Here is a 14219-nt window from a genome sequence, read left to right as displayed (position 1 = left end):
CCTCGAAACAGCCGCTTATATTCTGAACCAAGTTCCGTCCAAGACGGTTCCTGGTACTCCTTATGAACGATGGACTGGCCGTAAAGTGAATCTTGGCCGCATCAAAATTTGGGGTTTCCCCGCACACGTGCTAAGGCAAAAGACTAGCAAGTTGGCTAGTAGGTCAGAATTGTGTCTGTTCGTTGGATATCCAATGGAAACCAAGGGTTTTACTTTCTATAGTCCCGAGGACGATAAGACTTTCGTTAGCACGAATGCTCGTTTCCTTGAGGAGGACTTTATGAAGGATTCAAAACCTAGAAGAAAAATTGTGCTTGAAGAAAAGTTGGGTGAGGAAGCTTCTACCTCATCTGTAAGAACCGTTCTTACCCCAACTGAAACACAATCTAACCCATCAGAATATCGTCAAGTAGTACTTCGACGTAGTGGGAGGGCTACAGAAAAGCCTGACAGGTACATGTCTTATGGAGACTCTCTCGTAGCTGTCTCTGACATGGATGATCCTGTTTCCTATAGCCAAGCGATGGCTTGTTCTGAATCAAACCTTTGGCTTGACGCCATGAAAGTTGATATGCACTCGATGTATATCAACAAAGTCTGGAAACTTGTAGACCGTCCTGAAGAGATTAAACCCGTATGGTGTAAGTGGAAGAAAATGGGTCCTGATGGGAACATCGAGATGTTCAAAGCATGACTTGTGGCGAAGGGTTATACCGAAAAAGAAGGGATTGACTATGAAGAAACCTTCTCGCCAGTCGCGATGCTTAAATCCATCTGTATACTCCTATCCATAGCTGCAGCTCTCGACTATGAGATCTGGCAAATAGATGTCAAGACAGCCATCTTGAATGGCAATCTTGATGAGCGCATTTACATGGCTCAACCAGACGGTTTCGTGGAAGAAGGTCAAGAGACCAAGGTTTGTGAGTTGCTTAAGTCCATTTATGGATTAAAGCAAGCATCTAGGTCATGGAATCTTAGATTCGATGAAACTATGAAGAGCTTCGGCTTTGAACAGTCAATAGATGAGCCTTGTGTTTACAAGTTAATACACGAAGGCAAAGTTGTGTTTCTGGTACTATATGTCGATGATATATTACTCATTGGTAACGATGTGGGTAAAGTATCTGAGGTTAAGGTCTGGTTAGCAAAGCAATTCGATATGAAGGATCTAGGAGAGGCCGCGTACATTCTGGAGATCCAAATCTTTCGAGATCGGAAAAACCAGACCCTGTCGCTCTCTCAAGCATCTTATATTGATAAGGTGATGGATCTCTTCTCGATGCAAGACTCCAAGAAGGGCCAAACACCCTTTAGGCATGGAGTTTCACTCTCTAAGGACCAGTCTCCCAAGACTGCACAAGAGATTGAAGACACGAGGAAAATTCCTTACGCCTCTGCCGTAGGAAGCCTCATGTATGCTATGCTTTGCACTAGACCTGACATCTGTTTCGCCGTTGGCGTAGTTAGCCGTTTCCAATCCAACCCTGGACCCAAGCACTGGATTGCTGTTAAGCATGTTCTTAAGTATCTTCGAAGAACTAGGAACTTGATGCTTACATACTCAGGTACTAACCTGACTATGACGGGATATACCGACTCCGATTTTCAAGCGGATAAGGATTCCAGGAAATCCACTTCGGGATCTGTGTTCATCCTTAATGGTGGAGCTGTTGTGTGGAGGAGTATTAAGCAATCTTGCATTGCTGACTCCACAATGGAAGCAAAATATGTGGCTGCTTGTGAAGCATCCAAAGAGGCTCTAAGGCTTAGAAAATTCCTTAAGTATTTGGAAGTTGTTCCAAACGTCGACGAGCCCATGACCCTTTATTGTGATAATAGTGGGGCTGTCGCTAACTCAAAGGAACCTCGAAGCCATAAGCGCTCTAAGCATATTGAGAGGAAATACCATTTCATGCGAGAGATCGCGCAGCGTGGAGACGTGGAGGTGAAGTAGATCTCTGGCAGATCCATTCACCAAGGACCTAGCGAACAAGGTCTTTGACCAACATCGAGAGGGATTAGGCATGAACGACTACACACATCTTCTTTGAGTCAAGTGGGAGTTTGTTGTCAATGGTGCCCACAAGAAGAGTTGTAGTGTGTATTTATGTACATTTGATGTCATATAGTCTTACGAAGACTCTTGCTTGTAACGGCTTATTTATTAATAAAAGTTGAAACGTTCATTCAATCTTCCTTATATGAAGCTTTATGATAAAACCTCAGTCTTTTAGTCTATAAACAAACTTAACAACTTACGAAGAAACAAATGTAGATTTGCATGAACAAACTCTTCGTAGTTTGCTTAAAACGATATATTCGCAATCTAAGGGTCAAAGGACTATTGACCTCAGTATGATTGTTAGGAGAATCTATGATGTCTGGTTATGAGACATTGAGAGTTGGAGACTCTATAGTTCTTCTAGGTATCTTCCGAAGGTACTGAATTGACCAGTGCACTTCTAGAGACAAAATAAGAACAAACCATTAAACCTCTTATGTCTCGAAGTCACTACGTATGAATTGCATCGTTCGTACCTTAATCCTGAAATGAGACATGCCATTTCACAACTTACGTACTCTCATTTGAGAAAGTCAGAGTTCGGACTCACTATGTGATTCCGAACAGGGCCTATTGGTGAAGTACTAAGTTGTGAGAATGTCTTGAGTAACTTTGTGAAGTTCTCATAGATATGGAATTCATGTACAAGATTGCTGAAATGCAATGTATATCACCTCATGCTTTGTTCCTTGGAGTGTGAATAAATGAACTGGCCAGTGTCCAAATTGAGTCTTGACTCTTTTGGATGAAACAATGTGACTTGTTAGCTCCTCGTCAATACATTGTTTCTAACTTATTCACAACCGACAAAGGAGTTGAGGAAATAACAGCTAGAAGGGTAAAATGGTAATTTAGGAAATCTCGACTAGCTGATGACATTGATGAAGGGTAAACATAGATAATATTCAGTGGATCCGCTCATCATAATTAGGTCGAATTCTTGAGTAGAAAACAAATTCATTTGAACCGAGAGATTTTCAGTGTCAGCTCTTTAGTGGAGTCAGTTGACATTAAGCTAAACTTGGAAAATGTTTGTGAACTTTTGAGTCCAAGTGTTTAGCTCAAGCTTTGTTCATTTGGATCCATGAGGTCACTGTCACAAATCATATCGAGTAGGAATAGTTAAACTAGCAGCTAAGTCAAAACAAGAACGAGACAAGTTTTGTGAAAATTGTCTAAAGGGTATTTTTGTCTTTTTAGACATATGACGAAATGAATGTCAATAAATTTTTTGACATTGTCATATGATGACAAATTAAATTTAAATCACACGGCCAACTTAAAGAATTTGGGCCTTGAGGATTAATTTCATTTCATAGAATTTTACTTAAAAATTCTTAATGGGCTTTTCTTATGTTGTCATGAACAAATGAAGAAACATCTAGAAGCTCCTTCTAGAAGCTCAAATTTCGTCCAACCCAAGGAAAATAAGGCTGAATTTCGTTCATGCCATAGTGGGAAAGAGAGTTTATTTTGTGCATTAATGTATGAAGATACTTGCCAAAAGAAAAAGAGGAAACAAATTTCCTCTAGAAGGAAAGTGCATTTTCGGCCAACTAAGAGAGAACGAATGAGGAAACAAATCCAAGGACTTGCATGACATGTCATGAACGTCCAACATGGGTAGAAAGGAGGAAATAAGATTTGCTCATGCCTCCCCTATAAATAGAGACCTCATTCCTCTCATTCTAGTCATTCCGCATAAGTTAGAGATTGAGAGACTCTCTCTTTAGACCTTGTGGCCGATTTCTCCTCTCTCTCTCTCTCTAGTTATTTTTCGTTTTGTTTTGGCACCTAGGTCCTCATTTGACCTAGTGGTTTTAGCTCTTCGACTTTGAGACTTGTTCTCGAGTCGTCGTGTTTAAAAGTGCCCACTCACAAATTCCTTTTTTCTCGAGTGATTCTTGTGATAGAAACCATCGTGGTTGCTCGTGTTGCCGAGGAAAGAAGAGAGACGTGCTGCGAGGGAGACGAACGTTGCAACCTTCCGAAGGCTCATCCACGTTCAAGCTTTTAAAAGGTTAGTAATTTATTTATGCTCATAATAGTTTTTATTTACATGTGCTTGCTCTTTATCTAGGTTAGTAAAATCGTTTTACTTATTAAAAGAAAATTTTTAAAATTCCGCCGCTTACCGAAGCGTTAAACTTTTTCTTAAACCCTAGATCAATTCCAACATGGAATTCATGTACAAGATTGCTGAAATGTAATGTATATCACCTCATGCTTTGTTCATTGGAATGTGAATAAATGAACTGGCCAGTGTCCAAATTGAGTCATGACTCTTTTGGATGAATCAATGTGACTTGTTAGGGTGAACAACTAGAAGGGTAAAATGGTAATTTTGTAAATCCCGACTAGCTGATGATATTCATGAAGGGTGAACATAGATAATATTCAGTAGATCCACTCACCACAATTTAGTTGAATTCTTGAGTAGAAACTAAATTCATTTGAACCGAGAAATTCTCAGTGTCAACTCTTTAGTGGAGTAAGTTGACATTAAGCTAAAACATGGAAAAGGTTTGTGAAATTTTGAGTCAAAGTAGTTTAGCTCAAGCTTTGTTCATTTGGATCCATAAGGTCACTGTCACAAATCATATCGAGTAGGAATAGTTAAACTAGAAGCTAAGTCAAAACAAGAACGAGACAAGTTTTACGAAAATTGTCAAAATGATATTTTTGTCTTTTTGGACATAAGATGAAATGAATGTCATTAAATTTTTTGACAATGTCATGTGATGACATATAAATACTCTGCCATGATAAGTTTATTGGGCCTTGTGGATTAATTTCATTTCATAGAATTTTAGTTGAAAATTCTTAATGGGCCTTTCTTATGTTGTCATGAACAAATGAAGAAACATCTAGAAGCTCCTTCTAGATGCTCTTGGCCGCCCAACACCCAAAGAAAAAGAGAGATTATTTTGTGCATTAATGTAAGAAGATACTTGCCAAAAGAAAAAGAGGAAACAAATTTCCTCCATAAGGAAAGAGGGAATTCGGCCAACAAGCTAGAGGGGAGCAAAAGAGGAAACAAATCCAAGCCTTCTAGAAGCTCTCTTGGCCGCCCAAATGAGGAAGAGAAAGAGGAAATATTTGCTCATGAATGTGTGATATTCTATAGAAGAGGAAACTATCTTATTGAAGGTAAAACCTCTCCTATAAATAGAGCCCTCATTCTTCTTATTTCATCCATTCCACATAAGTTAGAGATTGAGAGCTTCTCTGTCTAGACATTGTGACCGCCCCCTCTCTTTCTCTCTCTAGTTTTCATTCATTTTTGTTTTGGCACCTAGGTCCACATTTGAACTAGTGTTTTAGTTCTTCGACTCTTAGAATTGTTCTTGAGTCGTCGTGTTTAAAAGTGCCCACATACTAATTCCTTTCTTTCTCGAGTGATTCTTGTGATAGAAACTTTCGTGGTTGCTCGAGTTCCCAAGGAAAGAAGAGAGACATGTTGCGAGGGGAGACGAACGTTTCAACCTTCCTAAGGCTTCTCAACGTTCAAGCTTCTCAAAGGTTAGTAAACATATAATGCTCATTTATAGTTTTAATTCATATGTACTTGCTCTTTGTCTAGGTTAGTAAAAACGTTTTACTTGTTTTAAAGAAAATTTTTAAATTTCGCCGCTTGCTCGAAGCGTTAAATCTTTTCTTAACCCTAGATCAATTCCAACATTCTTCCACTTGCCGTTGCAGCTCTTTTGTCTCATCATGATTCGTCGTATAGGCTGGATGATTCATAATTGTTGCTCCAAGAATGAAATCAATTTAGTGCTCAATTCCACAAATTTTTGGAAAGTCTTTTGGAAGTTCCTCGGGAAACACATCATAAAATATCTGCAAGAGAGAAGTAATCTGACTAGGCAAAGCTAGATCGGATATATTAAGTGTTTAAAAAAGCATGTCTATACGCGAGAAAGATATTGGGTTGGTTGGTGTTTATTGCTCGCGTGATATCTATCTTTTTGGCATATAGGATTTGTTTACTCTCAGATTTGATCACTTTGGCTATAGCTTGTCTTTCTTGTTTTCTCTATTTGGTTTGTATTTTGATTTTCTTGTTTTCTCTCATTTTTCTTTTGTTCACTCAATTTGTGTGTTCTTTTTTATCCTTAAAAACTTCATTTGGGGTCAGCGGTGTAAGAGTTATTTTGCGTTATATGTAGAAAAATGAGTGTTTGTTGGTGAAGCCATCGTGTTGTACCAGACTATCGAATTGCCATGGCCGTCCCAAGAGAAGATGTCTAGCTTGCATTGGCACAACATCACATTTCAGTTCATCTTCATACTTCCCGATTTTGAATGGTACCAAAACATGCTTTGTTACCCTCACTTCTCCACTATCATTCAGCCATTAAAGCTTGTATGGTCGGGGATGTTTCAGCATCTTAAGTCCTAGTTTTTCACCATTGTTGCGCTATCAACATGAGTGCAACTCCCTCCATCTATAATGACACTGCAAACCTTTTCTTTACATGGCATCGGGTGTGGAATGTGTTCGTACGCTGAACCTTCTCATCGTCTTATTTGGCATGAGCACTCAAACCTCCTCATGAGATCAATAAGAAATCTCGAGGTTCAGCACCAAACTCATCGTCTTCCACCAATGCATCCTCCAATTCTGGCATATCCGGTAATGAATACGGTCTTATTAGCGGTTCTCATCAACTTCATCTGTTATCTTCACGCTGGATGAATTTGAATTCGCACTGTCTAGTTCGAGTTGGTATGGGTCGGGCACAATTGACTTTTCTTCCTTGGTCAATTCTACCTTTGTGTGTAATGGGCCTATTTCTTTAAACGAAGCCCACTTTCGTTTCTCAAATACGTGGACGAAGTCCTAAACCACCAAGTGATTTTTTAAATAGCAGGAGAAGTTGAAGTTGCTATAATGGTCGTCTCCGTATAAGAGTAGAAAAATGGAGCAAGACTGGATATAGATCAACTTGACTGAAACCAAAATAAAACAATTGTCTAGTTATTGACTTTTGTTCAAATCCAATCGATTATGTTGGATCCTCTGTTGCATAGTTTGACAAATCAAATTGTAACAGTTGTTCAAGTCAAGCTACAAGAAGTTGTTCAAAAACAAATTATATTTTAGTCTCGATTTTTATGGGCGAGATAAAATATTTAATATTTTGTTTGATTCCGACTTATCAGAATTTGCGGAAAATTAGGAATTGATCGAATAAAATTCACCTAGGTCTCTCTACTCTAGAGATTTTCAACAACAAATTCCTGTTGTCAATGGTGCCCACAAGAAGAGTTGTAATCTTTATTTTGTACATTTGATGTAATAAAGTCTCATGAAGACTCTTGCTTGTAATTGCCTATTCATTCATTAATAAAGTTGAAACGTTCATTCATTCTTTCTTTGTTTGAAGCTTTATGATAAAACCTCAGTCTTTTAGTCCATAAACAAACTTAACAACTTACGAAGAGACAAATGTAGATTTGCATGAACAAACTCTTCGTAGTTTGCTTAAAACGATATATTCGCAATCTTAGGGTCAAAGGACTATTGACCTCAGTACGATTGTTAGAAGAATCTATGATGTCTGGTTATGAGGCATTGAGAGTTGGAGACTCTATAGTTCTTCTAGGTATCTTTCGAAGGTACTGAATTGACCAGTGCACTTCTAGAGACAAGATAAGAACAAACCATTTAACCTCTTATGTCTCGAAGTCACTATGTATGAATTGCATCATGCTTACCTTAATCCTGAAATGAGACATGCCATTTCACAGCTTAGTATTCTCATTAGAGAAAGTCAGAGTTCGGACTCACTATGTGATTCCGAACAGGGCCTATTGGTGAAGTACTAAGTTGTGAGAATGTCATGAGTAACTTTGTGAAGTTCTCATAGATATGGAATTCATGTACAAGATTGCTGAAATGCAATGTATGTCACCTCATGCTTTGTTCCTTGGAGTGTGAATAAATGAACTGGCCAGTGAGTCCTGACTCTTTTGGATGAAACAATGTGACTTGTTAGCTCCTCGTCAATACATTGTTTCTAACTTATTCACAAGCGACAAAGGAGTTGAGGAAATAACAGCTAGAAGGGTAAAATGGTAATTTAGTAAATCCCGACTAGCTGATGACATTCATGAAGGGTAAACATAGATAACATTCAGTGGATCCGCTCATCATAATTAGTATGAATTCTTGAGTAGAAAATAAATTCATTTGAACCGAGAGATTTTCAGTGTCAACTCTTTAGTGGGGTCAGTTGACATTAAGCTAAACTTGGAAAAGGTTTGTGAACTTTTGAGTCCAAGTGTTTAGCTCAAGCTTTGTTCATTTGGGTCCATGAGGTCACTATCACGAATCACATCGATAGGAATAGTTAAACTGGAAGCTAAGTCAAAACAAGAACGAAAATTGTCAAAAGGGTATTTTTGTCTTTTGAGACAAAGGATGAAATGAATGTCAATAAATTTTTTGACAAGTTCATTTGATGACTTAATGTCACTCGGCCATGACTTGATCATTGGGCCTCGTGAATTAATTTCATTTCATAAGAGTTTTATTGAAAATTCTTAATGGGCATTTTTCATGTTCTCATGAACAAATGAAGAAGCTTCTAGAAGCTCCTTCTAGATGAGAAATGGGCGCCTACTACCCAAGGGAAAGAGAGAATATTTTGTGCATAAATGTATGAAGATACTTGCCAAAAGAAAAAGAGGAAACAAATTTCCTCTAAGAGGAAAGGATATGGGCGGCAAGGACAAGCAAAGAAGAGGAAACAAATTAGGAAACAAATCCCTTAAGGGAATGAATGTGATGGGCGCATATGGAGAGAATGGGCAATAAGAGATTGCTCATGAATGCTTGGAAAAAGAGGAAACTCCTATTTTCTAAGGCTAACCCCTCTCCTATAAATAGGGCCCTCATTCTCATTGTTTTCTCATTCCATATAAGTTAGAGATTGAGAGCTTCTCTCTCTAGAACTTGTGGTTGCCGTCCCTCTTCTCTCTCTCTCTAGTTTATTTTCAATTTTTCTTGTTTTGGCACCTAGGTCCTCACTCGACCTAGTGTTTAGCTCTGCGACTTCAAGACTCGTTCTTAAGTCGTAGTGTTTAAAAGTGCCCACTCACTAATTCCTTTATTTCGAGTGATTTAATGATAGAAACTTTCGTGGTTGCTCGAGGTGCCGAGGAAAGAAAGAGAGACGTGCTGCAAGGGGAGACGAGCGTTGCAAACTTTCCAAAAGCTTCTTCAAAGTTCAAGCTTCAAGAAAGGTTAGTAAACTTCTAGCTCATATTAGTTTTTAATTACATGTACTTGTACTTGTCTAGGTTAGTAAAAACTGTTTTACTTGTAAAAGAAAATTTTTAAAATTCCGCCGCTTACCGAAGCGTTAATTATTTTCTTAAACCCTAGATCGATTCCAACAAATGGTATCAGAGCTATGGTCAAAGAGATTCATGTACATGTTTTTAAAATTATGAGCTTGAAAATCGTTTTCGAAAGTTTACTAATTTTGTGACAAGTTAGAATTGTAATCTTAGATATTTTTTAATTTATTGCTCTTTCCTTTAAATTAAAAACCATGTTGTTTTTCTATGAGTTTGGGATGTTTTTAAAACACATTAGAATCAGTTCTAAAAGTTTTTAATTTTTTATATTGAGAAACGTGTTTTAAAGGTTTGAGAAATTTCGAGTAAAATTTTGTGACTAGTTTTGTTATCATGCTAGTTTCTTATTTTTACTTGAATCGTTTTATGCTTTTTGTTATTTCTTTTATGCCTTGTTTTTACCTTGCTATTAAAACACAAATAAAAGCTTTAACAACCTTCATAAAACGTTCCGTTACACTCGATTCTTTTTCGCACCTAAAAAAGGACCAAGCTTTAATTATTTCTTTTTCTTCGAGCTGGAGTAAACCCGCATTAAAGTGGAATAACTCTCTTCTCAGAAATCTAAATTTAATGATTCTTGAATCAAATTAAAGCTCTGTTTGTCGTCTGTCCAATGCCACCGGTTTCGGCTCAAAAGGACATCGGAGCCGCCAGATATGGCGATTTTACTCCGAGGTGCGCGGCTGTTCCGAAACTCCAGTTTTTTAGAAATCCGGATTTTCAAACCCCACTACCATGAGTTATAGAACTCTAATGAGAAAATTTTCTTGAGCAAAAATGTTTTTCATATTATTATAAACATGATGTGTAAGATTAAAATGTTTTGATTTTTGAAAAGTTTAATTGAAATTGAGTTTTTACAAAACTAGTTTGAATTTTGAAAAACCGTTTTCACTTTCAAACTTGAAAATATTTTGTCATCCAAATCAAATAAGTTTTCAAAATGTTTTCAAAACTATATCTATATCACATATGTTCAAAATCTATATGCTCTTGAAAATTTGAATGGGAGGTCTCTTTGTAGACAAGCCGAAAAATAAAAATATGTGTAATCTCAAACTTTCAAGTGTTCGAATGAGTTGAAGTTCACACTTCCCTCATGCACTTTCCCGAAATAGAAAATAGGAAAAGATCGAGTATGTACCTTGTGCCTTTATGCACTAATACTACTCTGAACATGTCGATCTAGGATTCTCTTCTAGTTGTCCGCTCTGTCGCTCTCTAACTAGGAAATCTGTTTCCGAACTTATAAGAGTCGATGAACCAACTCCAAAAACTAAGTGGGAGGGTTATACTTGTTGTTTGTAACCCACGATCCCCAACACTAATGAAAAGTGCAAGTGTCGCCGGACTAAGAATCACCCTCGTGGCCCTCTCTTAAATGAGAGTACTCAAGGGCGCTTTGCTCTGATCATTGCTCAATGAGCTACGTCCGAGAGTGAGACGATGATGACAAGGCCTCCCCTTGGGGGATTGTTTTTCAAAGTTGACATTTTGGACTAAGTGGTTGGTTACACACTTAGACTCAATCCCTAGTAATCCTCCCTCGAGGCCCTGCGAAAGGATGTGAGTGATCAAACCAATTTACAAGGTGGCTAGTCAAAATTGATGTATTGACATCTTGGCTTAGCATTAATGATGTGTCATTTACTTATAAAAGGAGATTTTTTGCGGCCTTCTCTTGAGGGAGTAAATTATCGTTTGGTTTATAACACCTTTGGATTTTATAAAAGTCTTAATAAAACTTAAATCCTAAACCAAAGACTAATCATAAACTTGTTTCAACCTATATAGGCAATATGTCTCTCAACCATCTCTCTATCTTTCTTTCCTCGATCAAACTCGAAAACGAAAACTACGTAGATTCGAAATGTAACCTCGACATAATACCTACCGTTAACAAGCACAAATGGGTACTCACCACCCCGTGTCCTCCTCTGACAAATGATGATTCAACTCAAGAGGACAATGACGCCTTAGCGGCCTGGCTTCGATCCGATGAGATTGTGAGGTGCCATATCTTGGCATCAATGAACAATGTGTTGCAACAACAACATCGTGACATCGAGACTGCCGCCGACATGCTCACCAATCTCCATGAGATGTTTGGAGGGCAAAGGCGTCAAGCAAGGCAAAAAGCAGTCCGACAATTTATGAACTGTCACATGAAGGCTAGGACTCCTATTGGAAACTTTATGATACTGATCATTGGTTATCTGAATAAAATGGAAATCCTAGGATCTGAGATTAATGGGAAGAATGTCATAGATATGATCTTAGAAAGTCTCCCCGCATCTCTTGATACCTCCAAGATGAACTACTCCATAAACAAGCTAGAGTACACTGTTACCAAGCTTATAAAGGAGCTTCATACTGTTGTAGGTCTCACTAAGAGAAAGAGGAATCAAGGAGAGACACATGCTACTGAGCAAAAATCCTCCGCCTCTGGAACTAAGAACAGACCTTACAAAGCCGATAAAAAGAACTATCCTGCCTATCTCAAAGCAAAGGAACATAGTATTGTACTAGTTACCGAAGCATGCTTAGTAGCTGATAATGTATCAACGTGGATTCTTGACTCCGCTGCTACTAACCATATTTGTTGTTCCTTGAATGGTTTCAAGAAAACCAAAAGCTTAGAGGAAGGCGAGTTCTATTTCAAATGGGGTGATGGGAGCCTAGTGTCCGCGAAGGCTGTGGGATCCGTGACGCTATCTTTTGAAGACCGCACTTTAAACTTGAATAATGTTTATTTTGTTCCTACCTTTGGGAAGAACTTAATATCCGTTGCTCGTCTTCGTGAGCAAGATTATTGTTTAAAGTTCATTAAGAATGGAATTCGTATTTCGTTTCCTGATAATTCTTTTGTCACTGATGCATGTATGAAGAATGCTCTATTCTACATCTATCCCACTAAACCTTCTCTTTTAGACACCGAAATAGATAATGATCTAATTAGGGAGCCAAAGAGGATCAAACTTTCTGAATCCTCCGATCTAACAAAATCAACATACCTATGGCACTTGAGACTTGGTCATATCAGTCTAGATAGGATTAAGAGACTTGTGAGGGATGGTCCACTCCAAGACTCTACAATAGGTTCACTACCTACTTGTGAATCCTGTATAGAAGGAAAAATGACTAAGCGACCTTTCTCCGAAAAGGGTCGAAGAGCCACTGAGTTGCTGGAACTAGTACATTCTGATGTATGTGGTCCGCTCAGCCAACAGGCACGTGGAGGATACGAATACTTTGTTACCTTCACCGATGATTACTCGCGATATGGTTTTGTCTATTTGCTCAAACACAAATCCGAGACCTTTAACGTATTTAAGGTCTTTAGGGCTTTAGTGGAAAAGCAAACTGGCAAAGTGATCAAAACCCTTCGATCTGATCGAGGTGGTGAGTATATGTCTGGAGAGTTCGATGAATTTCTTAAAGAAGAAGGTATCGCTTCTCAGCTTACCGCACCTGGCACGCCTCAACAAAACGGAGTGTCAGAGAGAAGAAACCGAACTCTTATGGAGATGGTTAGATCAATGATGAGTTACTCATCACTCCCTCTTTCCTTTTGGGGATATGCCCTCGAAACAACCGCTTACATTCTGAACCAAGTTCCGTCTAAAACGGTTCCTGGTACTCCTTATGAAAGATGGACTGGCCGTAAAGTAAGTTTGGCCCACATCCGAATTTGGGGTTGCCCTGCACATGTGCTAAGGCAAAAGACTAGCAAGTTGGCTAGTAGGTCAGAATTGTGCTTGTTTGTGGGATATCCAAAGGAAACCAAGGGTTTCATCTTCTATAGTCCCGAGGATGATAAGACTTTCGTTAGCACGAATGCTCGTTTCCTTGAGGAGGACTTTATGAAGGATGCAAAACCTAGAAGCAAAATTGTGCTTGAAGAAAAGTTGGGTGAGGAAGCTTCTACCTCATCTGTAAGAACTGTTCTTACCCCAACTGAAACACAACCTACCTCATCAGAATCTCGTCAAGTAGTACTTAGACGTAGTGGGAGGGCTACTCAAAAGCCTGACAAGTACATGTCCTATGGAGACTCTCTCGTAGCTGTCTCTGACATGGATGATCATGTTTCCTATAGCCAAGCGATGGCTTGTTCTGAATGAAACCTTTGGCTTGACGCCATGAAAGTTGAAATGCACTCGATGTATGTCAACAATGTCTGGAAACTTGTAGACCTTCCTGAAGGGATTAAACCCGTAGGGTGTAAGTGGATATACAAGAAGAAAAGGGGTCCTGATGGGAACGTCGAGACATTCAAAGCACGACTTGTGGCGAAGGGTTATACCCAACAAGAAGGGATGGACTATGAAGAAACCTTCTCGCCAGTCGCGATGCTTAAATCCATCCGCATACTCCTATCCATAGCTGCAGCTCTCGACTATGAGATCTGGCAAATGGATGTCAAGACAGCCTTTCTGAATGGCAATCTTGACGAGCGCATTTACATGGCTCAACCAGACGGTTTCGTGGATAAAGGTCAAGAGACCAAGGTTTGTGAGTTGCTTAAATCCATCTATGGACTAAAGCAAGCATCTAGGTCATGGAATATTAGATTCGATGAAACTGTAAAGAGCTTTGGCTTTGAAAAGTCAATAGATGAGCCTTGTGTGTACAAATTAATACACGAAGGTAAAGTTGTGTTTCTGGTACTATATGTCGATGATATACTACTCATTGGTAATGACGTGGGTAAATGATCTGAGGTTAAGGTCTGGCTAGCAAAGCAATTCGATATGAAGGATCTAGGAGAAGCCGCGTA

Source organism: Urtica dioica, chromosome 4 (assembly GCF_054948205.1).
Source record: "Urtica dioica subsp. dioica isolate 48M chromosome 4, U.dioica_male_clone48M_v1_H2, whole genome shotgun sequence".
NCBI classification, from domain to species: Eukaryota; Viridiplantae; Streptophyta; class Magnoliopsida; order Rosales; family Urticaceae; genus Urtica; species Urtica dioica.
Note: the sequence above shows the minus strand (reverse complement) of the source record.